The following is a 25,967-nucleotide window of genomic DNA, read 5'->3' on the forward strand; positions in this document are numbered from 1 at the left end:
ACAGTTTTAGTGGAAAGCAACTGCCCACTGGCAACCTATTTCCAGACAGTGGTCCAACAGTACCAGCAGATAAAGAGGATCTTTGTCAAGTACTTGGACATATAACATTTTTATGTCCTTTTTGGGTGAAAAAGGAACACACGAGAGGAACAAACAGTTGAATTTGCAACAAAAGTTAACACAGATGCCTATCCTTTCCCAATTCCCCAGGGAATTCTAAAGTCATAGCAATTTTATTTCCAATCACTTCATGGTCATGATGCGATACTGGAATCGGAAAAAAAACCCCTCATCTTAACTCATCCCCAGAGTACAATAATAATTCTCAGTTCACAAGATGACAGCTCACTATTAGATGTTCTAGTCTTTCTAATAATAAGTAAAGCCATTTTCTTCCATTTACATGTGTTCTTAGAAAGCACTGTTCCCCTGCTGTAGACTTTCAATGTCCTTTCTATAAAGTCAGGCAAATTAGTCAAAATGGATTAAACTAGATAGATGTCTTAAGTATATGAGTAACATATTTAGCAGGGATTAGAGGGAAAGTAGTCCACTATTTACACAAAAACATTTAAGGGTGAAATCTTGGCCCTATTGAAATCTGTGGCAAAACTCTCAGACTTCAATGGAGACAAAATTTCACCCTAAGACTGGAGCTGTTTTATATAAGAAACTGAGAAGGAATGTAATTTCACAGTTTGAATAACTATGCTTGAGACTTGTGGTATCTTAACTGAAATACAGCATTTTCAACATCCATTCACATACATCTTGGAGAGTCCTCAGGTACCTTTTGATGGAAATTCAAATCAGGAAAAAAGTAAATTTATGCCACAAATCATCAATGTCCACTCCCCAAAACAAGATCACACAAAAGTATGGTCTTTCAGTATGAGACAGTGGAAAGTGAAGAAAAAATTTTACTTGTAAGAACAAAATTGTTTTCCTGCATTGATTTAAAAAAGCAATACAATACACCTTTCTAAAAAGGGGAATCTTCACTGCAAATCTCTGAATTTATTCCGCTTGTTGAGTCATGAAAACGCTACACAAATATGGAGTTCTAAAAAAAATAGGTTCTACCCTTCACTCAATAAGAAGTTACTATCCATATGAACATCTGCTCTCTCTGCAGAGTCCTAAGAAGAGAAACTAACTGCACTTTCAATAAACCTGAGGTGTTCCATGTCTTATCATTAAGCTATGGTCAACATACAATAATTTTATTTCTTGCTTCAGATGAAAAAGTCGGTTCATGGTGAGCAACGAACTCCCCAAATCCTCAAGAGAACTGCATGAAACTGAAAAATGAGCCACAGACTATGCTTGCAACTTAAATGGCACATCTGGCTGAGCATATGGCCAAAAGACAGACCCTGATTGACAGAAAAAAACAAAGCAGCAAAATGGAAAACTGAAATCAAAGGGCTAGCTTTATATCTTACAATACACTAGATACAAAAAGGAACTTCAACGCAGGAGAAATTAATGTATATAATTATACTCATTTACACAAAAAGATTCTCTTAGTCCCCAGGTGGTTTTGTCTGAGAATTTTTGCTCATGATGCAGTTTCACTGTTAATTTCCCAATTAGGACAGCCTTTTCCCCATAAAAGTCATTGAAACATAAATCAGCATTATTACCTCACTATATGATCAGTGAGGCTGAAATAAGCCTGGTGGGAAAAAGTCCTCATTTTGATCATATCTCCCAGTAATCAACAAATCTTGCAATAAAAATGTAGAACATGAGTTAAGGTACTGAAACGGAAATACTACCCTTTAGTTAGATTGTAAAGTCTCTGGAGCATTGCCTAGCTCAGTGGAGTCCTGATCCCTGATTCCCTTTAGGCTCTACCATACCAAAATAAAAACAGAAACCTCCATTCCAACTAAATAGATTAGCTTTCCTGAAACATATCTAGGTTGGACCCCAGTCCTTGCCCATTTATCTCAAATGCAATCATACGAAAGTGAATGGATGCCAATCCCCCCCAAAAAATAGATAATCTAGCCCACAAATGGATGTTCAAATGCTATGTTCCTGTCAAAATCATTTGCAAAGATTTCAGAAATCCAGATGGGTGTTCTCTCGAAAGGAAAAAATCTTGTCTCTCAAGAGTTCTATTGAGAATAAGATTATCTGCAAACTAGAATACTGACTTAGTCTTTCGTAGTTCAGATCATCCCTCTAACAGTGAGGGACAAAGTTACTATATTGCATGGCCCAAGCAGGCCAGGTAGTTAGTTACAGGTCACAGCGCTGTTAGAATCAGGAAATGAAGTTACACCAAACTGAGTTTTTGCAAAAATGAGTGACTAATGGATTCAGTGATGAAGCAGACGACAAACAGAACAAAGCTATCATAGTGAGAGTTTATAGAGATACTTATGGGACACATTTTCCATATGCAGAAAATTAGACATCTAACTTATCATCCACGCACAAAAATGCCTAGCCTAATAGCTTGAGCATGAGACAAAGCCAGGAACTCAAATTCGAATCTCAAATTTGTTACTGATTTGGTGTGCTGACTTTGAGTAAATTACTAAATCTCAGGTTTACTTGTCTGTTAGAACAAGTTATACTTGGCTAGCACTTTTCATTCATAGATCTCAATGTGTTCTAAGCGTAACCATTTTTGTCTCCCAAACAGAACGGCGTAGATTCACATCTGTAATGCACTTTGAAGATGATGTGTTACATAAGCGCAATGTCTGATCCGGCAGCAGCAGCAGAGTACTTACAATTATGGATTTTTTACACTTTCTGCTAGTCTGTTACTGACTAAGCCTTTGTCGGGTTGCCCTTCTCATTTTTCCCCCCTTTTCTTTTCTCTCCTCAATCAATTATCTAAAGTTTTAGGATCACTGACAACAACAAAAAATAATGCAACTATTTTTTGCTTCTTCAAGACAGTGAAAGGGAAAGTTTAGAATCAAAGCAACACAAAACCTTACAGCATTATTGAACTTGTCCCTGCTTCTTGATACTATCACTATATACTTCTCAATAATACTCTATCACCTCCAGATCACCAGGACACTATGCTCATCTCTTTCAGGTGAGGACCTTCCGTTCCTGCCATGATCCATTCATTTAGTACTCATGAATTATGAAGTAGGTAAGACTGACAAGCAAAATCTTCCATGTCTACTAGACACCAAAGCCCATCCGTTGGTACCACAGCTGCCTCTTGAACAGAGTTTTTCTTCAGAAACATTTCCTGTGTAAAAACAGCTACATTACAATTTGGCTGCATTAATTTCCAACGAAAGCCTTTACCAATTATCTACTATTTTGAGAGGCTGTTGCCCTTGAAAACATAAAAACTCATAGCTGTGAATCTTTTTAAGTGACCCAGTGATCTCCAGAGGTGGAGTCAAAAACTGGCGATCTGATGTTCTCCTGTGCTGTTCAAAGGGTGACTTCTTATTTCACAATCTTCCCCAGTTTCCCACACTGGAGTAGAATAGGGAAAAAGATGTCACAATGCCATTGCTAAGGAGAGAGGAAGTACAGTATAAAGGGATGATGTCTAATTCTCTTTGAGAAAGAAGGGGAGAATGCTGACTGGATCATTTACATCTAATATAATCCCACGTCTCCGCATTCAGAGACCAGAAAAAGGAAGGAGAAAAAGGAGAATGAGCAGAGGAGTAACTCCAGTGTCATACTGCATCATCCCACAATGCGCTTTTCATAGAGAAGGTAAAGGATAAAAGAAAAGATAAAGAATAAAAATGGGATAAAGGAGGTAGGAGGAGAGGGAGGCAGCACTGATATGCCTATCCTGGGATAGGCAATCTGCCAGTAACTGTTTAGACATGTAAACAGACCTAGAAAGTGTCAAAAACTACCATCTGACATGTGTACTGCTACTCAGAGTAAATTAGTACAACTCATCAGATCCTCACATTAAATGGATCTAAGAACAGAAAAGGAATGTATTTTCTGGGGAGTTGCTTCTTTTTATTCAGACTGAACTATTTCCAAAACATTAAAAATTTCAGACACAGCCAGATAGTTATTTACTATTCTAATCCTTAAAAAAACACCAGACATTTTGAACAAATTGGATCACATCTGCCAATTACAAATTTAAGAAAGCTTCATCGTGTTACATTTCTGTAAGTGAGAGCTGTATTAAGAACTTTTACTCTTTTTCCATGAGCTACCAAGGTTGACAGAATAATCAATTTGCTTTGGATTTCCTTCTCAAAAAATCACCTTTCATCTCATATTGTCACAATTGCAATCAGTAGATATACCGCAAAAAGAAAAGGAGTACTTGTGGCACCTTTCTCTAAGGTGCCACAAGTACTCCTTTTTCTTTTTGTGAATACAGACTAACACAGCTGTTACTCTGAAACCAGTAGATATACTGGAGCAGAATTCTTCTTGATTTAAAGGGGCGGGGAGTAGGGGGGCAGGGCTGGAAGTATAGTTAGAGGCTCTCAGCTTTTGAACAAACTCTTCCCAACCTCAGATGAAAACAGCACAGATTTGTTGACCTTCATGGCACATTGCAAGGCACATCATTTGTGTGGGCTGCTGAGGAAGTGGGCTTTTGGATGAACTTAGATTTGTTGGAGGAGATGAGTTATGTCCTGTTGGCTACTTAATTTAATTCGTTTTGTAATTTATGCACACAGAGCCCTGGATAGGTGCCCCTTTCTTTTTTTACACAACCTAAATAAATGTTAGAAATTACAGGGAATATGGATACCCATATGCAAATAAGTCAAAGACTTTGCCCTCATCTGTTAAAGTACTGATTTTATTTAGTACTGTATTCTTAAAATACCTCTCCTCAGAATGATCCCAAGTTTTTTCATAGGTCTGACAAATGTTTCATTTCTTCACACCCTGAACATCCCAAACCACAGCCACCCATGTTTCTATCCAAGCACTGAAAAGGGCTCCTTTAGTAACTCATTATGCAACCTTGAGGTGCTTCCTGATAAAACCAGCTAAAATTGTTTCAATATACCTTTACAGTACATTTTACCTCTTAGTTCACAATGTTATTGAAATTCATTGGTCCATTGTTTAGGCTTAATTTTAGTGTACTGCACTACTGGTGAACTAAAAACTGAAAGCTGCCAGCTATGGCTCCTGAAAACTTGACATTTTTCCAGGCAAAGAGATAGGATAGAGATGGTGCAACAATTAGCTTAAAGTAAACTGAGCAATTTTTACATGTCTTTTTAAAAGTGCTGAGGCATGCTCAAGTAGCGAAGCTATGAAACTTGTGACTCGATAACCTAACGTGGTTAAACAGTAAAAGCTCCAATATTCATAATTCACAACAGTCATAAAATAGTCACATTAGACCAAAATGGAAATGCAATATTTTACATAAGAACTGGGTCAGAAAAATGATTCATCTAGCCCAGCATCCTGTCTTCCAGGTGCAATGCCAGGTGTTTCAGAGCGAATGAGCAGAACAGGTAATCATCAAGTGATCCATCCCGCAGCCCATTCCAAGTTGCTGACAAACATTGATGGATCTATCCTCCATGAACTTATCTAGTTCTTTTTTCAACCCTGTTATAGTCTTGGCCTTCACAGCATCCACTGGCAAAGAGTTCCACAGGTTGACTTGTGTACTGAGTGAAGAAATGCTTCCTTTTGTTCATCTTCTCCAGATGACTTCTACTTAGTAAGAAAATGCAGGTAGATTAGTTCTCAATTAGTACTTGGAAGGCAAAACAAGTGCTGGATTTAAGCCTTACTAAATTTCTTACTAGGGATGTAAATATTAAACAATTAAATGGTTAACCGGTAAGTATTAGTCTTACCGTTAACATATTGCAGTTAACATTTAAAATAGACTGTCACAAAATTATTTTACAATTGTAATACCTAATGTGCACATTAAAAACGCCACCGCAATACCTGGGCGGGCACTGGAGCTTGCAGCGCTCTCGCAGCTCAGGGTATGGGTTGGATCAGCCTGGCGGAGAGGGCACTGCTGGGGGCAGCCTGGCAACCCCACTGGCTCTGCTTCTCTTGCAACTGGCTGCAGCAGTTGGTCTGCCAGGGAACCACTGCATCTGACAGAATACTTGGATCTGCCCTGGCACCGCTGCTCTCCCAACAGCGATCCGCCAAACTAGCTGCACTAGGTAGCACCTAATAAGTAAGAAAGTGACGGGTGGGTTCAGAGCAAGGCGCGCAGCGCCCAGCCATGCACACCCAAAACAATCCCCCTGCCCATTGTACTCCGCCTCCGAGAAGAGATAGCAGGGTACACCTCCGCACCAAAGCCAGAGGTACATTGTGAATTTGTTAATGATTAAATGGTTAACCAATATAATTTTAATAGTTTAAATGGGTACTTTTAAAAATATTTACATCCCTATTTCTAACATGAGCAATACCAACAGTCTGGGAGGAACCCATAAGACAGGACTCTGAAATTCAACAGCTCCTGATAAACAGGGCCCTAAAATTCAGGTCCATTTTGGTCACTTTCATTGTCATAGGATTTCCAAAATCATAAATTTCATGATTTCAGCTATTTAAATCTGAAATTTCACAGTGTTGTATTTGTAGGGGTCCTGACCCAAAAAGGAGTTGTGGGGGGAGATCGTCACAAGGTTATTGTAGAGGGGGCTGTGGTACTGCTACCCTTATTTCTGTGCTGCCTCCGGCAGTGGTGCTGCCTTCAGAGCTGGGCAGCTGGAGAGCGACAGCTGCTGGCCATGAACCCAACCCTGAAGGCAGAGCCACTGCCAGTACCAGTGCAGAAGTAAGGATGGCATAGTATGGTATTACCGCCCTTACTGCTGCGCCCTCAGTCAGCAGCTGCCACTCTCCAGCAGCCCAGCTCTGAAGGCAGCAGCACAGAAGTAATGATGGCATAGTATGGTATTGTCACCCCTACTTCTGCGCTGCTACTGGTGAGGCGCTGCCTTCAGAGCTGGGCACCCGCCAACAGCTGCTGCACTCTGGCCACTGAGCTCTGAAGGCAACACGGAAGTAGGGGTGACAATATTGCGACCCCCCCCTGCAGCTCCCTTTTGGGTCAGAGCCCTCAGTTGGAGAAACGCTGGTCTCCCTGTGAAATCTATATAGTACAGGGGAAAAGCACACAAAAGACCAGATTTCACAGTCTGTGACACGTTTTTCATGGTTGTGGAATTTGGTAGCGCCCTTCATATAAACTATTTCATTCTTGCTGAAAATAATGTCTAAACACGGTCTTTGTTAAAGATTACTGACACCATTTCCCAAAATATTTTGGGTTAGCATGTGGTACAATTTGCTGGTAGAAACCATTACTTAGCAAATGTAATCTGGATTCCATGGCATACCATGAGAGAATGCCATTAACAGGCAATCTGAAAAATTAGTTTACATGATAAATTATGTTTTAGGCAGTCCTCCCTTTCCAATGAATATATCCATAGTATGCCTCTGTAGCTCATGGCTTTCACAAGCAGCAACCAAGTGAAAAAACTGATATGAATCTTGTCAATATCACTGCTACCCAGAGGCTTCTTTATAGCCACACTTCAATTGAACAATTACTTAACTTAACTCTGCCACATCTTAGGAAAGCTGTGAACAGCAGCAGAGGCAATGGAGCTAACTGCAGACCACAATATTGCATTGGTTTATATTAGAAAAGTTTATCTTCACACAGACTAGAATTTTTTTCAAAAAATGAAAAAAGTGAAAATTAAAGTGAAATTCTGCAGATGTCAGCAGCTAAGGTCATCCTACTTGCCAGAGAAAGCTTCCTTCCTGTCACTGTTGAGTGGATTTTTCCAGCACCATTCTACAGTATTATTCAATACAGTCAGTACCACACTACAGTATATTATACTGTGCCAGGATGGAAGAGTGAGCAACAATTTTCAGTTCCAAAGTAATTTATGGTGGTTACACGTTTAACAGAATGTTTAGTTTGGCATAAAGAAAAGGAGTACTTGTGGCACCTTAGAGACTAACCAATTTATTTGAGCATGAGCTTTCGTGAGCTACAGCTCACTTCATCAGATGTTTACCGTGGAAACTGCAGCAGACTTTATATGCACACAGAGAATATGAAACAATACCTCCTCCCACCCCACTGTCCTGCTGGTAATAGCTTATCTAAAGTGATCAACAGGTGGGCCATTTCCAGCACAAATCCAGGTTTTCTCACCCTCCACCCCCCCACACAAATTCACTCTCCTGCTGGTGCTAGCCCATCCAAAGTGACAACTCTTTACATAGTCAAGTCGGGCTATTTCCTGCATAGATCCAGGTTTTCTCACATCCCCCCACCCCCATACACACACAAACTCACTCTCCTGCTGGTAATAGCTCATCTAAACTGACCACTATCCAAGTTTAAATCCAAGTTAAACCAGAACATCTGGGGGGGAGGGGGGTAGGAAAAAACAAGAGGAAACAGGCTACCTTGCATAATGACTTAGCCACTCCCAGTCTCTATTTAAGCCTAAATTAATAGTATCCAATTTGCAAATGAATTCCACATAAACACCACCCTATACCGGAAACCTACTGACCGCTATTCCTACCTGCATGCCTCCAGCTTTCACCCTGACCACACCACACGATCCATCGTCTACAGTCAAGCTCTGCGGTACAACCGCATTTGCTCCAACCCCTCAGACAGAGACAAACACCTACAAGATCTCTGTCAAGCTTTCTTACAACTACAATACCCACCTGCAGAAGTAAAGAAACAGATTGATAGAGCCAGAAGAGTTCCCAGAAGTTACCTACTACAGGACAGGCCTAACAAAGAAAATAACAGAACGCCACTAGCGGTCACCTTCAGCCCCCAACTAAAACCCCTCCAACGCATTATTAAGGATCTACAACCTATCCTAAAGGATGACCCAACACTCTCACAAGTCTTGGGAGACAGGCCAGTCCTTGCCTACAGACAGCCCCGCAACCTGAAGCAAATACTCACCAGCAACCACACACCACACAACAGAACCACTAACCCAGGAACTTATCCTTGCAACAAAGCCCGTTGCCAATTGTGCCCACATATCTATTCAGGGGACATCATCACAGGGCCTAATAACATCAGCCACACTATCAGAGGCTCGTTCACCTGCACATCCACCAATGTGATATATGCCATCATGTGCCAGCAATGCCCCTCTGCCATGTACATTGGTCAAACTGGACAGTCTCTACGTAAAAGAATAAATGGACACAAATCAGATGTCAAGAATTATAACATTCATAAACCAGTCGGAGAACACTTCAATCTCTCTGGTCACGCAATCACAGACATGAAGGTCGCTATCTTAAAACAAAAAAACTTCAAATCCAGACTCCAGCGAGAAACTGCTGAATTGGAATTCATTTGCAAATTGGATACTATTAATTTAGGCTTAAATAGAGACTGGGAGTGGCTAAGTCATTATGCAAGGTAGCCTGTTTCCTCTTGTTTTTTCCTACCCCCCCCCCCCAGATGTTCTGGTTTAACTTGGATTTAAACTTGGATAGTGGTCAGTTTAGATGAGCTATTACCAGCAGGAGAGTGAGTTTGTGTGTGTATGGGGGTGGGGGGATGTGAGAAAACCTGGATCTATGCAGGAAATAGCCCGACTTGACTATGTAAAGAGTTGTCACTTTGGATGGGCTAGCACCAGCAGGAGAGTGAATTTGTGTGGGGGGGTGGAGGGTGAGAAAACCTGGATTTGTGCTGGAAATGGCCCACCTGTTGATCACTTTAGATAAGCTATTACCAGTAGGACAGTGGGGTGGGAGGAGGTATTGTTTCATATTCTCTGTGTGTATATAAAGTCTGCTGCAGTTTCCACTGTAAACATCTGATGAAGTGAGCTGTAGCTCACGAAAGCTCATGCTCAAATAAATTGGTTAGTCTCTAAGGTGCCACAAGTACTCCTTTTCTTTTTGCGAATACAGACTAACACGGCTGTTCCTCTGAAACTAGTTTGGCATAGTAATTATAAACTATAGTTACTGAAGCTGCCACTGTCACATTTGAAAGCATTGGTATTAAGATATTTATAATGTTCAGCGCTATGACAACTCAGTTCAGAGTACACTGTACGCTATTTCTTATTGCACATGCCAGTGTTTGGATTGCGTCTCGACATTCGAGCACTGACCACTAATGCTTTGTATTTTGTAGAAAAGCACATTTGCTGTCCTCATTGCTTCAGAGAGAATGAACAGAGCATGAACTGTCACAATGTGGATTTACCCTTTTGTCAAGAACATTAGGAACAGTCATATTTCTGATAACTCACCCAGCATAACCAAATGCATTAGTTTAGTCCTGATGGGGTACCAAAAGTAAACTTCGTACCAGTGAAAAAACAGTTACTTATCTTACAGTATCTGTGGTTCTTTGTGATGTTTTGTCCACAAGAATCCCACTCTAGCTGTGTACGTGCCCCACGCATGCAAGAGCATCCACTGGGTCCACGCATACACTCTGCATGCCCTGGAGCCCTTCCCCCAATGATATAATGGGCAGGCCAGTCCAACACAACTCAGTTCCTTCATTAATACAGAATCCCCAAGGCCAAAGGACTCCATAATACTGGGAAAGGAGGGTGGACTGGGGCACCCATATCGACAAAACGTCTTGAAGAACTAGTTACCATAAGTAAGTTTTTCAAACATCTGTCCACATGGATCCCACTCTAGGCAACTGCCAAGCCTCTGTCTCTTCAAGGTGATAGGTGCCAGTAGTCCTATTTAAATAAGGAATGTAAGACTGCCCTGACAAACTGTGCTTCAGATCTAGAGGCTGACACTAGAGAATAACGGCTTGTAAAGGTATGTATGGAAACCCAAGTAGCAGCTCTACAGATTTCATAAGGCTGAGGAGGCTGCCTGAGCTCTTGTAGAACATGGCTTGCCAAGTCTACGGAGCTAGTTTAATTAATTCAAAAGATATTCTATTGTACTCTGTCTCCCTTTTTGAATCTGTGTTGAAACAGCCTGTTCGCTGGATTTACTACCAAAAAAGATACAAACAAATAGTTTTGGTGATTTGTGGAATGTTTTTGCAAAATTGTGGTAATACATGACAGCTCTTTACTTGTACCCTGGGGAGACTATGCTGCACACACCAGACATTTTAAGTCTTAGAAATAACACTAGTAAGTGAATAAATCAATTCAAGTGGAAATCCAAGAACATTTTAGGAATATGACAAATAGTAACTCTAGCCTTGCAGAATCCTCTCTCACAGATCTGCGTCTGCAGTTGGGCGGGACTTGGTCTTGCCTAGGTGCGTGCTGAAAAGGGCTCGAGAGCCTGGAACAGCAACCCAATGCAAGGAAAATTCAGGCTGGCTGGGCCAGAGGACTAAGTGGGACACCAGCACATCAGGTGGCATCCCAGAGAGGGGGAGCTAACCCGTCACAACACTGTACTGGAGGATGGCAGATATTGCTGCTAGGTGAACTTTAACAGAACTATTCAAGAGCCCTGAATGCTTCAGTGATTACAGATAATTCAAGATGACAGGAATAGATGACTCCACAGATTGAAAATTATGGTGAGAAACCCATATTGAAAACAATTTCCACTTGGCCCCATATAAAGAGTCCGCAGCAGAGGGGATGGTGGGCAGGTATTGGAATACAAAAAGGGACCACACATCTCAAAGAACTTCCAGTTCTTTGAGTAAGTTCCTCTTCTTCTTCAAGCGATAGTCCCTATATGTATTGCAAACACGGATGAGTACAGAGCAGTAATCAGCTTGGCGGTGGATGCGAGGACGCAATAGGTAAGGCCTGCTGCGGGATGGCCTCGCCCACAGTCCAGGCTGCAGGTGCTCACTAGTTGAGGGCATGGTGTGCTGTGAAGGTGTGGACGGAGTGCCAGGTCGCTGCACAGCAGATCCCCGTGCTGGAGATGTCTGCCACATCTGCGGAAGTAGTTGCATGTCCCCTAATGAAGTGGGCCGTAATCCTGCCAGGCCGTGTGTCATTGGTGTGCAATAGCATTACATAATGCACTTAGAAATCCATTTGGATAAGCGCTGCGAGGAGAGGGCCTGCCCCATTGACCATTCTGCAAAAACCACAAAGAGACATGGGGAAGCACAGAATGCTCAGATCTTGCCCAAGTAAAGCCAGTGCCCTCCGGATGTCCAGGGATTTCAGTGTCCTATCTGCAGGAGTGGTGTGCAGCTTAGGATGGAAGACTGGGAGATGGATGGACTAGTAGAGATGGAATGCAGAGGTGACATTCGGGAGGAACTTCGGGCGAAGGCGCAGGGAGACTGTGTCTTTATGGAAATCACATACATTGGGCCAACCAGCACGGCTGCTAATTCACTGGCCTGCCAGGCAGAAGTGATGGCCACAAGGAAGAGGACCTTCATGGATAAGCGAGCAAGGGAACATGTGGCCAGTGCCTCAAAGGGAGTCCAGGTGAGGGAAGACAGCACAAGGTTAACGTCCGGGTGGGCAGGGGTTTTGGGGTAAGGACTGGTAGAAAGTAGTTTGTCATGGCCCTCAGAAACCTGGCAGAGGTAGGGGGGGTAAACACCAAACATCTTTCCATTGGAGGGAGGAAGGCAGTATGTGTCGCAAGGTAGATGCAAATCGAGCTGAGTGAGAGGCCTGAGTTCTTGAACTCCAAGACAACAGGTATGGAGATGGCCTTAAGGGGAAGGTGGTGGCATTGTGCCTAGGAGGTGAAATGCTTCCACTTCATCAGGTAGCATGCCCTCATGAATTCCTGTCTACTGTGTGTAAGTATACAGCAGATGGGCAATGAACAGGCATTGTCTACATGCAAGCCCCAACCAAAAACCAGGCCATCACTTAGAGCAGGCAGAGATTGGGGGGGCAAACCCTGTTGTTGTCTTCGGTGAGTACATCTGGCAGCATGCAGAGGCTGATTAACAGGCAGGCTGACAGTCTGAGTAGATCGGGAAACCAGAACTCATGAGGCTATCAGTTCAACAGTGTCTCAGCAGATCTTGCGGAGAACCTCTGGAAGGAGGGGAATGGGAAGAAAGGCGTACCAGAGGCCGCCACGCCATTGAAGAAGAAGGGTGTTGCCCTTGGAGTCCCCTGACTTCTCTGGAATAGTAGAGGGAGAACTTGAGGTTTGTTTGAATGGCAAGGAAGTCCCAATGAGAGGTGCCCCAGGCACAGCAGAGGTAGCAGACAATGGGGTTGTGTAGTTCCCACTCGTGGTTGAGGTACCAGGTCCAGCTGAGTGCATCCGCCCGGGAGTTCTATGCCCCCAGAAGGTACACCGCGTAGAGTACGATGCTGTGGCAGATGCAACAATTCCAGAGAAGATGGCCTCTACGCAGAGTGACTGGGATTTGCTGCCATCCCTGTCTGTTTATGTATGCCACTGTGGTGGTGCTGTCTGAGAGGATCTAGACATATTGATTGCGAAGCAGAGAGTCAGGAACACACGGCAAGTCAGGTGGACCATGCAGAGCTCCAGTATTTTCATATGCATGTGCGATTCCCTGAAAGTCCACTTCCTCTGCGTGGGACGGCCATCCAAGTGTGTGCCTCACCAGGGAGGCATCTGAGATAAGGGTGGCTGTGGGGATAGGGGTGGTGAACGGGGTCTTGGAGCAACTTGGTAGGATCAGTTGACCAGGTGAGGGAGGCACAGACCCAACTCAGAACAGTCAAGATTGAGTCCAGGTGGGCGATATGGGACCTGCAAACTGAGAGGAGCCATAGCCACAGGCAGCGCTTATGGAAGTAAGCATGCGCCATCACATAGTTGCAGGTCTCCATGTGGTCAAGGAGGCAGAGACAACAACGTACCATCGTGCGCAGGTTGCAGTGCAGGGTCGTCACGAGGGTTGTGAAGGCAGCAAAGTGGTCTACCCGGAGGAAGGTTCACACAGCCACAGACTCCAGATGTGCTCCAGTGAAGTGGATTGTTTGCATCGGGAGAAGCACAGCTTTTTCCTCATTGACACAGATGCCCAGCAAGGCAAGAAGAAATCAGAGGACTGTGATGGCTGTCATTGTCTCAGCAAGGAACAGCGCCATCAGCAGTCAAACATCCAGGTAAGGAAACACAAGCGTCCTAGCCAGTGAAGGTGGGCTGCTATGACTGCAAAAACCTTGGTGAAGACCCTAGGGGCCTAGAGAACCACCCTGAATTGATAATAGTTGTCCCCAGTGTGGAAATAGAGGAATTTGCAGCGGGCCAGGTGGATGCGGATATGAAAGTACGCATCTTTCATGTCGAAGGCTGAGAACTGCATCTCCTAGGGAAGGGAGGGAATGATGGCTGCGACCATCTTCGCCTTTCTGATGAAGGTGTTGAGTAAGTGGAGATTGAGGATAGGGCAGAGGCCCCCGCCCTTCTTAGTGATAGAAAGTGCAGGAAGTAAAAGCCCTTGCCGATGAAGGGGTGGGCCCAGGTTTGAGTCTTAGGGAGTAGAGAGCATCATCCATTTTAGCGGAGAACAACTTTTCCTTGTCAAAGGGGAGGTCCTGGCAGTTGGATTGGACCTCCCTGGAAAAATTGGATGATTGGAGCCACACTTCCCGCCTCATCACCACTCCCGTGGCCAGGAAGCAAGAGGATGTGTCCACCCCATCCAATGAGACTTGGAGGCCAACCTTGGCCATCAGGCAGCCTTCCTCCTGCAGGACCCTGGAACCACTGATGCTAGTCTTGTGGGATGTCCTCCAAGACCTCTGCCAGCTTGGCATAATTATTAAAATCATACTGCAACAGCAAAGCTTGGTAGTTGGATATGTGGAACTGCGGGGTCACGGAGGAGTACAGTTTGCACACCATGAGGTCCAGACGCTTCACCAGCTTATCTAGAGGGGTGGAGGTAGAGGAGTACTGGCATGACTATTCCATGGATGCATGCACTACCAGCAAGGCTGGGGAGAGGAGAGAGTGGGGAAAAAAAGTCAGCCTCCTTAGCCAGCACAAAGTATCTGCATTCCACCCTCTCAGGCACAGGGGCACAGGACGACGGTGTATGCCACACCACTCAGGCAGGTTGCGTGATGGCCTCATCAATAGGCAGAGCAACACATGCCTGTCCCAGAGACTTCAGAATGTCTGACTATCAGCTGGTGAGCTTGGTCTTGGACCTCCTCCAGAAGGATGCCACAAGTCGAGGGCCACAAGGAACTCCTGGTACTGGTAGGGTTCATCAGGAGACAAGAGGATCAGAGGAGGCTGCCATTGGGACCAGTGATACCAGAGGTGCTGGATCTAGCTCCAGGTCCGAGCAGATGGGTTCCGGTGGAAGGGCTGAGATAAGATTGTGTCAGGCCACCAACGGTGCGTACACTGGAGATAAAAGGTCCCATGCAGGCCATTGCTGCTAAGAGGCTAGGTCTTGGTGGTACCTCTGTAGGTCCCAAGGATATCAGTATCACCCTAGCAGAATCAGACTGTAGCTCATCTGGTGAGGCATACATGCTCAGAAGTCTAAACTACAGCTCTTCCACTGAGAAGCCCTCGGAGTTGAAAGAGGCCTCTAGAAGTGGCAGAGCCATCAGTGCAGGCGGTGCCACAACCAGCAGAGGTGGGTCTCAGCTGCGGAGGATCGGCACATTTGCCAGTGAAGGAGGCCGCAGAGCCAAGAGACGTGGCAAGGGTGGGTACAGAAGGTCGAGGTAGACGGCGGGGACCCGCAGTTCTGTCCATCCCAGTATCCAGGGCACATCCCGCTGGCCGCAGAACCGATGGGGGATACGCAGAGCAGAGCTCAGGGCATCCTGCTGTGGCTGAGAGGCACATGCTGGTGGGCTGTTAAGATGCTCAGTCGTCACAGGGAACAGCAGTCCTGGTGCATCACTCTTCCACTTAGCCTTATCCCCTGCATTAGGAGGTGGCACAGCAGGGTCCTCACCCAACCGAGCCAGGCTCAGGGAGGGAACATGACGTGTCGCAGCAGTTCGTGACAGAGACCTGCTACAGTGTTCATGGGAGCGCTTGAGGCCCTCCTTCTTTGCCTTCTCACGTCTCAGCGGTGCCAGCAGATCCGGGCGGGAGGTAGATGACGGAGTGCTCACCGCCGGTGAAGCGCAGTGCACCACCGGTACTGACAGTCCAGGAACAGCACCTCCCTCCATGAGGAACTTGCGGAGGCGCAGGAGGTGGGCTTCACAGGTTCTCGATGGAAAGGACTTGCAGATGTCGCAATGTACTGCAAGGGGCACCTCGCCCAGGCAGTAGAGACAATGACCGTGCTTGTCGCTCACAGAGAAAGCGCAAGGGTACAAGGTGCAGTTTTTAAACCCTAGAACATAGGGAGGCCCCGTACGGGGTCCTGCCTACTCTATTTACAGGACTAAGAAGAAAGAAACAGAACTAATAATATACAAATGGACTGTCATTCTCAGAGACTACAAGCATGCAGAGAGGATCCCAACTCCGACCATGCAGTAAGAGTGAACTGAGAGTGCGTCACCCCGCACAGCCTCTTACAACCTCACCTGAAGCATGAGACAAGTCGACGTAGGACAACCATGCGGGTCAACAGACACTGAAATTAAGTTTCTATCTGTGTGGAATACCACTACTGGTTTTTTATAAAGGTCTACTCTACTATCAAAGATAAAATGGTCTTTGCTTAAGATTCAGGTGCTACTAATTACCCAGTTCCTTATGTATTTTAATGACTGATTGAGAACAGACTAAAAAGGTAAAAATCAGAAACCGAAGTAAATAAACAATATCAAAACCTTTTAGAACATTTCTTTACTGTTTCTACAAATAGCTGTTTAAGAATAGCACATCAATGTAGTGCAGCCTCTCGGCTCCTTGAAAAGCAATTAGTCATAATAAACACAGCTCTGGGTAATTCTTACCTTCATATTTCATTCTTAACAATTAGCACTATAACGGTGAACTGTAGCTCAATAAACTGTGAACAGAGACTATTTTACACCTACAGACTGAAATCTGGCTAATGATGTTGCTCAATCCAGCAGTCTTATGACAGCATTATGTATCTCTTCCTTGACACAAAAGTAACAGCCTCCCATGCTCCCAACAGCATTCATTTTTTACTTGCTTATGATGAGCGATTTGCAAAGCATTAAAATCATGGAGGGCACAAACTTCTTAGAATTTCCTTTTCAAGTCTCAAACAAAAGGTGCTAAAGGTAGCACAATGATCGCAAAATACTGTGTAGGTATTTACTTTTTTTTTTTTTTTTTTTAAAGGATGGTAGTGTTTGTAAACTCTCTCAATTTATCTTAATGGGACATTAATGCTGAAACTTTGGTCTGGTCTACATTACAAACTTATATTGGTATAACTACGTCGCTCACTGGTGTGAAAAATCCACACCCCTTAGTGACGTAGTCATACCAACCTAGCCCCCCGTGTAGATAGCACCATGTTGATGGGAGAGCTTCTCCCATCAAAGTAGGTATCACCTCTTGGAGAGGAGGATCAACTACGCTGATGGGAGAGTTCTAGTTCTTTAAAGCATAGCAGCAGTGCAGCTGCGCCAATGTAGTGTTTTAAGTGTAGACCTGCCCTTCATCTCTGTTTTACCTTTCCAAACTCAACTAATGATTGAAACTGCTAAGAGGTTTAAATCATCCCCTCCTACCTAACTTAAATCATGTACTCACTGGTGGCAAGCAGGATCCAGAAAATTGGGTTCTCTCTCTTCCTGTGGCAGCAGAAGCACATTTTTAAACGGTGGAATTTTGACATCAGAAGTAACTCAGCCAATGCTCTCTTCTACTTCCTTTATACACATTTCCTGCTATTTTATTAAATGTCCTAAAATGTTTAGTGAGTGACTACTTTTACAGAGAGCTTAATGGCAATGTATGTCTACCAAAAAATAGAATTTGAGCAACAAGTTATTTGACCAATTTCACATTTTTATTACCCACAATTCCCAAGTTCCCCAGTAACCTGCCAGGCAGGCTGTCACAAATCCACAAAGCTCTGACGGATAGCCCAGTCTGCTGAAGAGAAGTCAGAGTCTGGGGAAGGCACGCAAGCAAGCAGGAAACCAGAGAGGTTTCTTTTGGAAATCTACTTCATTGCCATCTAAGATTTCATAGATCATAGAATGATAGAGTATCAGGGTTGGAAGGGACCTCAAGAGGTCATCTAGTCCAACCCCCTGCTCAAAGCAGGACCAATCCCCAATTTTTGCCCCGATCCCTAAATGGCCCCTTCAAGGATTGAACTCACAACCCTGGGTTTAGCAGGCTAATGCTCAAACCACAGAGCTATCCCTCCCCCCGATCCCTTCCAACGAACTGTTTCAATTTTGACAACTCAGCATTGTCTGGCAGAAAAATGCATCCTCAGAAAATTTTCGCTGGCTCTACAAGCCACCTCGGATACTTTCACTTTTTATACACAATAAGGTGTTCTAATAAAAGAAGTTTGATTACTTCAGTTTATAAAGACAAAACCTGCACTGCAAAAGGACAAGGATTTACAATGCTTTGGGGGAAGAATATGTAGAAAATACTGTAGAGTTTTTCATACATCTATTATCAAAGAAGAGGCTATGCATTTTCACTTGCTTAGATCAGTGAATTCTGAAATGTTTTAACACCTTTCAACAAACCCCAGGACCTCAGTAAAATGGCAGGACTCACTGCAATGAAATACCGCAAAATAGTTATTTCTCCCACCCCAAAGACAGACACCATTAGGGATTAGAAAGCCTTACTTATATACAGAGGTTACCTGGAAATTTATTTTATTATGGACTAGGCATCTTACTAAGAAAATACACAGAGGAGTAGAATCTTTCTATATCAAAGTATTATCCAGCAGGTGGCAATAGAAAGGCACTGATAGTAACATGAGACTGAATTCCTACAATTGCTTTATCATTGTCCTTTGGTTCTGAATAAAGTGTTGGTGACAAACAAGCTGGACACATCTCTGGATATCTCCACTTCTCCACAAAGAACTAATATTTTCACAAAGCAGGCTTGCTCCCAATTTACTAATATGTGCTATAAGCAAGTTTGCTTAGAATGCTTATTTATTTTGTCACTTGCTTTTCTTGTTGACATAGATTTTATCTTGTAGGCTTAAACAGAGTTAACTTTGTTCCAAAAGTTCTCTGCTACAGTATGGACATCTGAGGTTTTTGCTACTCGGTACGACGCTTCAAGTGTATTTTCGTTATCAGTACTTGCTTTGGATACAAAACTGGTAATGTCACTTTTCCACGTGGCAAATTTTTGCTTGAAAAAAAATCAACAGGCTTGTCGAGTTGTGCGGGGTGCCTAGTTTCTAAGTGGCACCAAAGTAGAGAAGGTCTGAGGTTGCTGTTTATTAGATCACGACCACAAATTACACACTGTAGTTTTGGACACTCTTGATCACCAATGCATATTTTATATAATCGCAGTCATATTTTCTTTTCTTCATAAGCAACTTTCCAGGATTATCATAATCATTTGACTTAGATTTTCCACGCTTTGGATTTGATGAAACACTAGCTGATGCCAAACGTTTGTTTTCTCGTGTCTTTACACTTTCCGTTTAAACCCACTTGTCCATATTGGGTGTACAACAGTTCAAACAAAAACAACTAGAGAACGCTAACAAACGAACAAACTAGTAAATGAGAAGATTCACTGACATCTCATTGGAGCAAAACGGCACACCAAAGAAAATGACTGAGTATGAACTAACTGAGGGTCTTAATCACCACATTGGCTACAATGACCTTGGTTCTGGATAATTTGGCACGTAAACACTTTTTCTTCTGCAATCAGGGAGATACGGGGCCAGGGACAAATTAGCCTGGACGACCCCCCAGGTACAGCACAGCTCCCCCTCCCACTCTGCCCCTCATGCTGCCCAACTTCCTGTCTGCCAGCAACAGGGTCCCAGTTGCCTGCCCTGTGCTCCACGGGGCTCAGGCTGCCCGCCGCACTGGCTCTGGGGCTCCAGCTGCAGCCCCACACTCCTGGGTCCCAGCTCCTGCCCCCCACACCCAGGGTTCCTAGGGATGGCTCTGTTCGCCATTACAGAATTTTTTTTCTGAGAACCCCCTGATACATTTTGCAAACCCCCAAGGGTTAATGAACCCCAGTTTGGGAACCACTGAACTAGATGAAAACAAACAAACTGTAAATGAATTTCAGCAGAGTCCCATAGAAACAGTTTGCAACAACCTAACGTGGTACAGATTCACACCCCTGCTTGCAGTGTGCTAAATGTCTGTGTAGATATGCCCCAAGACATGTACTCTAGTATTTGCTGAGTTCTCTTTCCTACTTTTTTTGCTTTTGCTTCTTACTTTTGATTAATTCTCAACTGACTTTTTCCTTTTTGATCAGATGAATCTTCAGTTGGACCAAAACCCATTTCAAATGTCAGAAAATAGTGCAGGACTCTAAGAAATGTATTCCAGTGCAAATTTGCCCTTGATTCCTCATTTGTTTTCTCCATCTCAAGCAGACTGAAATGATTCCCAGGATCCAATATAAGGCATACACAGAAACCCGAAAAGCCTGTTCTCACCTACTATCCCCAGTTTCTCTCTCTCCAGTCTCAAATGCTCAAAATTAGTGACCTTCCCTCCAGAGTCACTCACTACTGATACTCGAGGTAGTAGGTAGCATCCTTGGAAAGCAATGGGAAGTGCTCTTTTTCTCCTCACACAGAGTAGGAACAGTATTTAACTTGGGCCTTGCACTGCTACTTCCATTGAATTATAACTTTTAGGTTTATTTTAATTATCCAACATTTCTGACAGACAGAAGAGAGAACCTCAGAATCTCAACTAAGAGAGGCCTATACTTCATCTTAAATATATTGCCTTCCTCAAACCTAGGGACTGGAGTTCTCACTACTTCTGGACACAAAGGATGTTAGAAGACATTTGTTGCTATTGTCTCCTCTTCAGCTGGCCATGACATTGCACTCTTTCCTCTCAAAGGTCTAGCTACTGCAAAGTTGTGTGTTATGCCAAGGAATGAAAGTGACTCCAAAAAACTCCAATAGGTTCAGAGTGCAGCACCCAACTTCGCCAGAACATGGCTTATTGGGAAACATCATCACTCTTCCTCAATAAGCCAGAAAGACAATGAACCTCATTCACTTTCAGTGCAAAAAATTAAGAACTTGCTTCACCTTAGTTAGTGTTCTCACCTTAACGAAAATACTACCTAGAGGATGAGAGAGAGGAAGTAAAATAAAAAATCCTTAACATACATGTTAGAATTTATAAGTACTCAGATACCATGGTGACAGATGTAGTATAAATACTTAAGATGGTTGAAAGGAAGGAGACCTACATCTAAAAGCAAGAGCTATTAAGGACTAATTATCAAAGTTAGGTGCAGTTACTGAGACTGCATACGTGAGTTTTTATTTACACTTCTACACAATTTTCAATGTGGAGAAAAACAGTTTGAAAATGTACTCCATTACTGCACATGTAAATAAAGCATGCAGTTGAACATGCATTTTGGTCTAAGCCAGCAAACCCCTAACTTTTAAAAAAAAATATATGTATACACATAGACTGAAAACCCACCATTTTAGAATATCAATCTAATCAGGATAATCAATTGTGCTCAAGACATTGTTTTTAACAGAACACTTGATTTTAGGACACTTGTGTCAAAGCCTGAGCAATTCTGCTGAATTTGCTACCAAAACGAGAAGATGAAATTGTTTAAAAGTAATATTACAGATTCAGGAAGAAAAGACAACATATAGTACTTATCTCCTGAAGCCCTACAAAACCAAGCGGGAAGCTGGGATTCTGTGACAACTCTGAAAATGAAAATTGGTATATTTATATAGATCATTACAATTTACACAAGAACCTTACATAAATTAAAAGGGTGATCAAAGTATATTTTAAAATTTGGCATGTTTTTGTTTCTTTAAGATGCACAAAGGCAGCCTATGGGTTCACACAGCTTAACTGAGCAGGTAATAAAGTAGTGGTCAGTGATCTTTTAAAAGACTTCCTTTATCCAAAAAAGTTAGCCACTGATGTTTAATATGTGTTAATAAAAAAGTTCCTTTTTGTTCATTATGTAAATATATGTAATGTAATATGGCATAATTTGCTGAAAACTTTATGAAGCAAATAAAACAAAAAGTTAAGTTAGAGAAATACAAAGCTCTGTTTGGTATATGTCTATAAAGAGGATTATGAAAAATATAGCAAAAAAGCCCAAGAAAATTTCTGCTTAATAACCCTGCATTATTATAAGTATATAATACACAAAGAAAAATCCTTCCATAACCAAACTGCAAGTCAGAGTCAGTTTATGGCACCAATACCAAGGTCTCATATCAAGCAAAAGTCCAGAACGTATATTTCTGATTTCTCCAAAAATAATTCAGTTGCTCTTCCAGCAATTGTTTAACACATTGATACCAGGCTGGAGTTCTGCCTTTAACCTTCTTACAAGATGACACCCAGAAAACAACATGCAATGACGTATTTAGAGTTTAGTGATGATCAACTGACTTATGGGAGTTCTACGGCGAGCAATACATTTCTGAGTATGCATTTCCACTATGTAAATTAAACTAGTTTCATCCACAAAAAACTGTCTGGTGTAATGAGCAAGAATAGTGCAATCATTAAGAAGGCAAAGTTCTGGAAGGGGATGTCAAAAGTATAAGCTGTAGCTAAGTATTTACAAATATAAGCCCAAAAGCAAGCAATACCCAGGCATTTCCAATAATTTATAAACAGGGTACCCCTCACAAGAATTATATTTGGAACAAAGGTTAGTACTCATACAATTCATTATATTTTCAGTACAAATAAATATGTTGCACTTTCAAAGCACTCCTTTGTACTGTTTATTCCCCTTTTACAAAAGGAAAAATTGAGGCACAGATGTATATAATGACATGCCAAACTCACACAGGAAGTCTACAGCATTCCTGGGAACTGAATCCAGCTCTTTTGATGTAGCATTTCTTTTCTGAGATTTCAGATATTTTCATTTATATTGTAATAGACACCAATTTAAAACTAACATAGTACATGACTAGTCAAGTTATCAAAAAAGGCACAACAGAAGTAAAGCACATTAAAGAATCAAACTATAGATGTCAATACATGCCCTCATCTTGGAAAGAACATATGCTTTGATCTCCCTGAACAGCACAAAAAGAGTGGACCTATCCTTCAACCTCATAAGTTCTGTAATGTTTTTAAAAATTATATGAATCAGTCATATGAAAGAAGGTGTAACTAAAAGAAAAAAGTTACTGCATGATATTGCTATAGGAAATCAATAATGACAAGACTGCATCCAAAGTATCTTGTTGTGCACTACATAAAAAAAGCTTTAGCTTGAGGCCTGCCGTGCCTGGATTGCACTTAAAAGATGTAAACGCTGAAGGAGACAGGATAGAAGATTTTGTGAATAAATACTAGAATGTAGGCTTTCAAGTGCTTATCATCCATACTTAAGGCCTGCAACATTAAATCCATTTTTAAATTTATGATCAACTTTAATTATACATTAATAGCCTAATGTATAGGTTAGTTTAGAAAAACATACCTTTATAAGTTAATTTTGTGTATTTAGATATATAGGCTATTAAGCATTTTGATTATGTAGGAACCTACAGCTTAGCAAATTGCCATAGAGGGATTCTTTAATTTATACCACTGGGACTCTGCTAATGAACTTACTGAAATTGATGCTATTTGACCATTTAACTTATTAGATTTTCTTCTTTTACAGTGAAGTTGAGAGGCAATTGAGTTGTTACAGGAGAGTTGTTTGTATTCAAAATACTACTGGCATTAAAGAATTGACAAAATAAGGTCACTACCATGCTCATACTCTCACTTTATAAGCTTATAAAGTAAATTCCCATAGAGCAGGTAGTCAGAACCTGACAAAGCCATCTGTGGAGATCCCCCTGAGGAAACGGTGATAGAACTGCATATGATGATATTTTAAAATCTGGCAGCAATAACTTGCATCACCGTTCACTTGGAGTGCAATTTTTGGTAAGAAATACAGCAGTAGTGGAATGAAATTTCCATGGCGCATTGTACCACCAATTGTTAGGGGACTTCACTTAAAACAATGCGCCATGGAAATTTAAGACCAGAAATGAAAGTTTACTTAAAGTGGAAGCTCCAGACATCACCATTCATTTTATAGAACTATCTGCCTTTTTTTCTCTCAAATCCTCAGAAGGCCCTGAAAGAAGTTGATTACTATCGTTCATATTCTTTATCTTCTAGCTAGTTAAATAAAGGGAGAAAAGTAGCACAGAACTTTTAACGTTTTCAAATATCAGTGCAACAAACTGGGAAAGCGAGCAAAGGCAATGCACATTTTTCCCTAGTTTAAAATGATGTCAGTGAATCCAAGTCAAAATCAGCAGTGTACTACTGCTAACAATTCTTAGAACAGGAGAGAAACAAGTCAGTAAATCATATGCCTGAGTAGCATTAAATTTCATGTAACATGAACTTCAAAACCAGCAGCTCCAAAACTGAACAGAGTATGTACTGATAATTCAATTATAGGGCAGTTATGACATATTAAGCAGCTTATTTAATCATTAGTTTATTAATAGAGCATATTTTAAGTATCTTTAGTAAAACTAAGGTGAATTACATTGAGATGTTTTACACTGAAAACATCAACATTAACTGGACTGAGAAAACCTTGAAACATATTCTATTTTAAAGTATCTCAGTTAAAATGCATTTCACCTCATTAAGTGCAAAACAACAAATAAACCACAAACTAAAGTGGTAAAACCCAGTCAGTCAAACATTTGTATACCTGTATGACAACACTATCAATTCCAGCATTAGAGAAATGATTAGCACAGATGTCTTTAATACAAAAGCAGAATTTAATGCAACTCCTAAACGTATAATAATATTAAAATTAACTAGTAAAAAGTTATAAACTATAACTGACTGCATGACCTAACTAAAAACTGATCAATACAGTTTGCATGAATATGCTATTCTGGGAGTACAGAGCACCACTTAAAGTGTGTGGGGGAGGGGCACAGATTTGTCTCCCTCCCACCTTAACCTGATCCTTCTTTTCTCCTCTTAGGAGCACACCACCACAACCTCCACTAGCCAGACCGCCTGGTCCATGAGCCCCTATATACCCACCCCCTTCAAATGCAAGTGACATTAAAACATGGCATACGGAGTCACAGCACCACTTACATTTGGTCTGACTGCCTTTTTGTCATAATGGAGGGATGGCCAGACCAAATCTGATTGAGTGGCACTGTGACTTTGCACCCACCAACCCCCAGCGTATGATACAATTCATAACACTGTATCCACAGTGCTATTTAATATTTATGCAGATTTGTTCTTTGACTTTGGATTTTATGATCTCCATAAAAACCACAGGATTGCCCCAACTGGTTTCTGCTCCATTTCACTTAAGTGAACACACAATGGATTTGATCTTTGTTGTAGAACTAAGTTAGAGTATGGTGATCTCATCTGTCATTGTTAGATCTGTACTTCAAAAACATCATACATACCACACAAAGAACCTACCCTCACTCCCCTTGTAGCTGTGGACCTGTTTAAACAGACCACTCTTGGCTACTAATAGACACGGAGTTTCTGGAGAAAATGCTGTCCATATACTGGCCCCGTGTCTCAAATGCCTGTAGACCACTACAACTTTGTTTATTTACAACCATCATATCACTGGGCCTACATGCCCCGTCATCCATGCAAGTATCATGGTACAGAGACAGCTTGAGAGAGACTATGCAATAGAGCAAGAGGCTAGAATCCTGCTGATTGAAGACAGGCTCTAAATTGTGTGGGATTCAAATTTCTATGCTGTGACAGGTTAAAATAAAGAAACTATTTTTTCTACTAGAACAGTATCTGTTAACTACAGACCAAAAGAACTATTCCAAGCAGTGAACAGAATGGGAAATCTGGGTCTTGGAAACAGAATCAAGTATCTGTCTTTGTGAAGATTTTTCACTATCTACAGAACTGCACAGGTACAACTGACCAGAGCCAAGGCAGTCTACT

General features: G+C 42.2%; 1 protein-coding gene across 12 annotated transcripts in view; it reads right to left on the reverse strand.

Moving 5' to 3' along the window:
- The window catches only part of CASK (calcium/calmodulin dependent serine protein kinase), a 438,390-nt gene that overhangs the window by 356,331 nt on the left and 56,092 nt on the right, over positions 1 to 25,967 (reverse strand). The window lies entirely within an intron of this gene.

This window comes from Caretta caretta, chromosome 1 (genome assembly GCF_965140235.1).
Source record: "Caretta caretta isolate rCarCar2 chromosome 1, rCarCar1.hap1, whole genome shotgun sequence".
In the NCBI taxonomy this organism is placed as follows: domain Eukaryota; kingdom Metazoa; phylum Chordata; order Testudines; family Cheloniidae; genus Caretta; species Caretta caretta.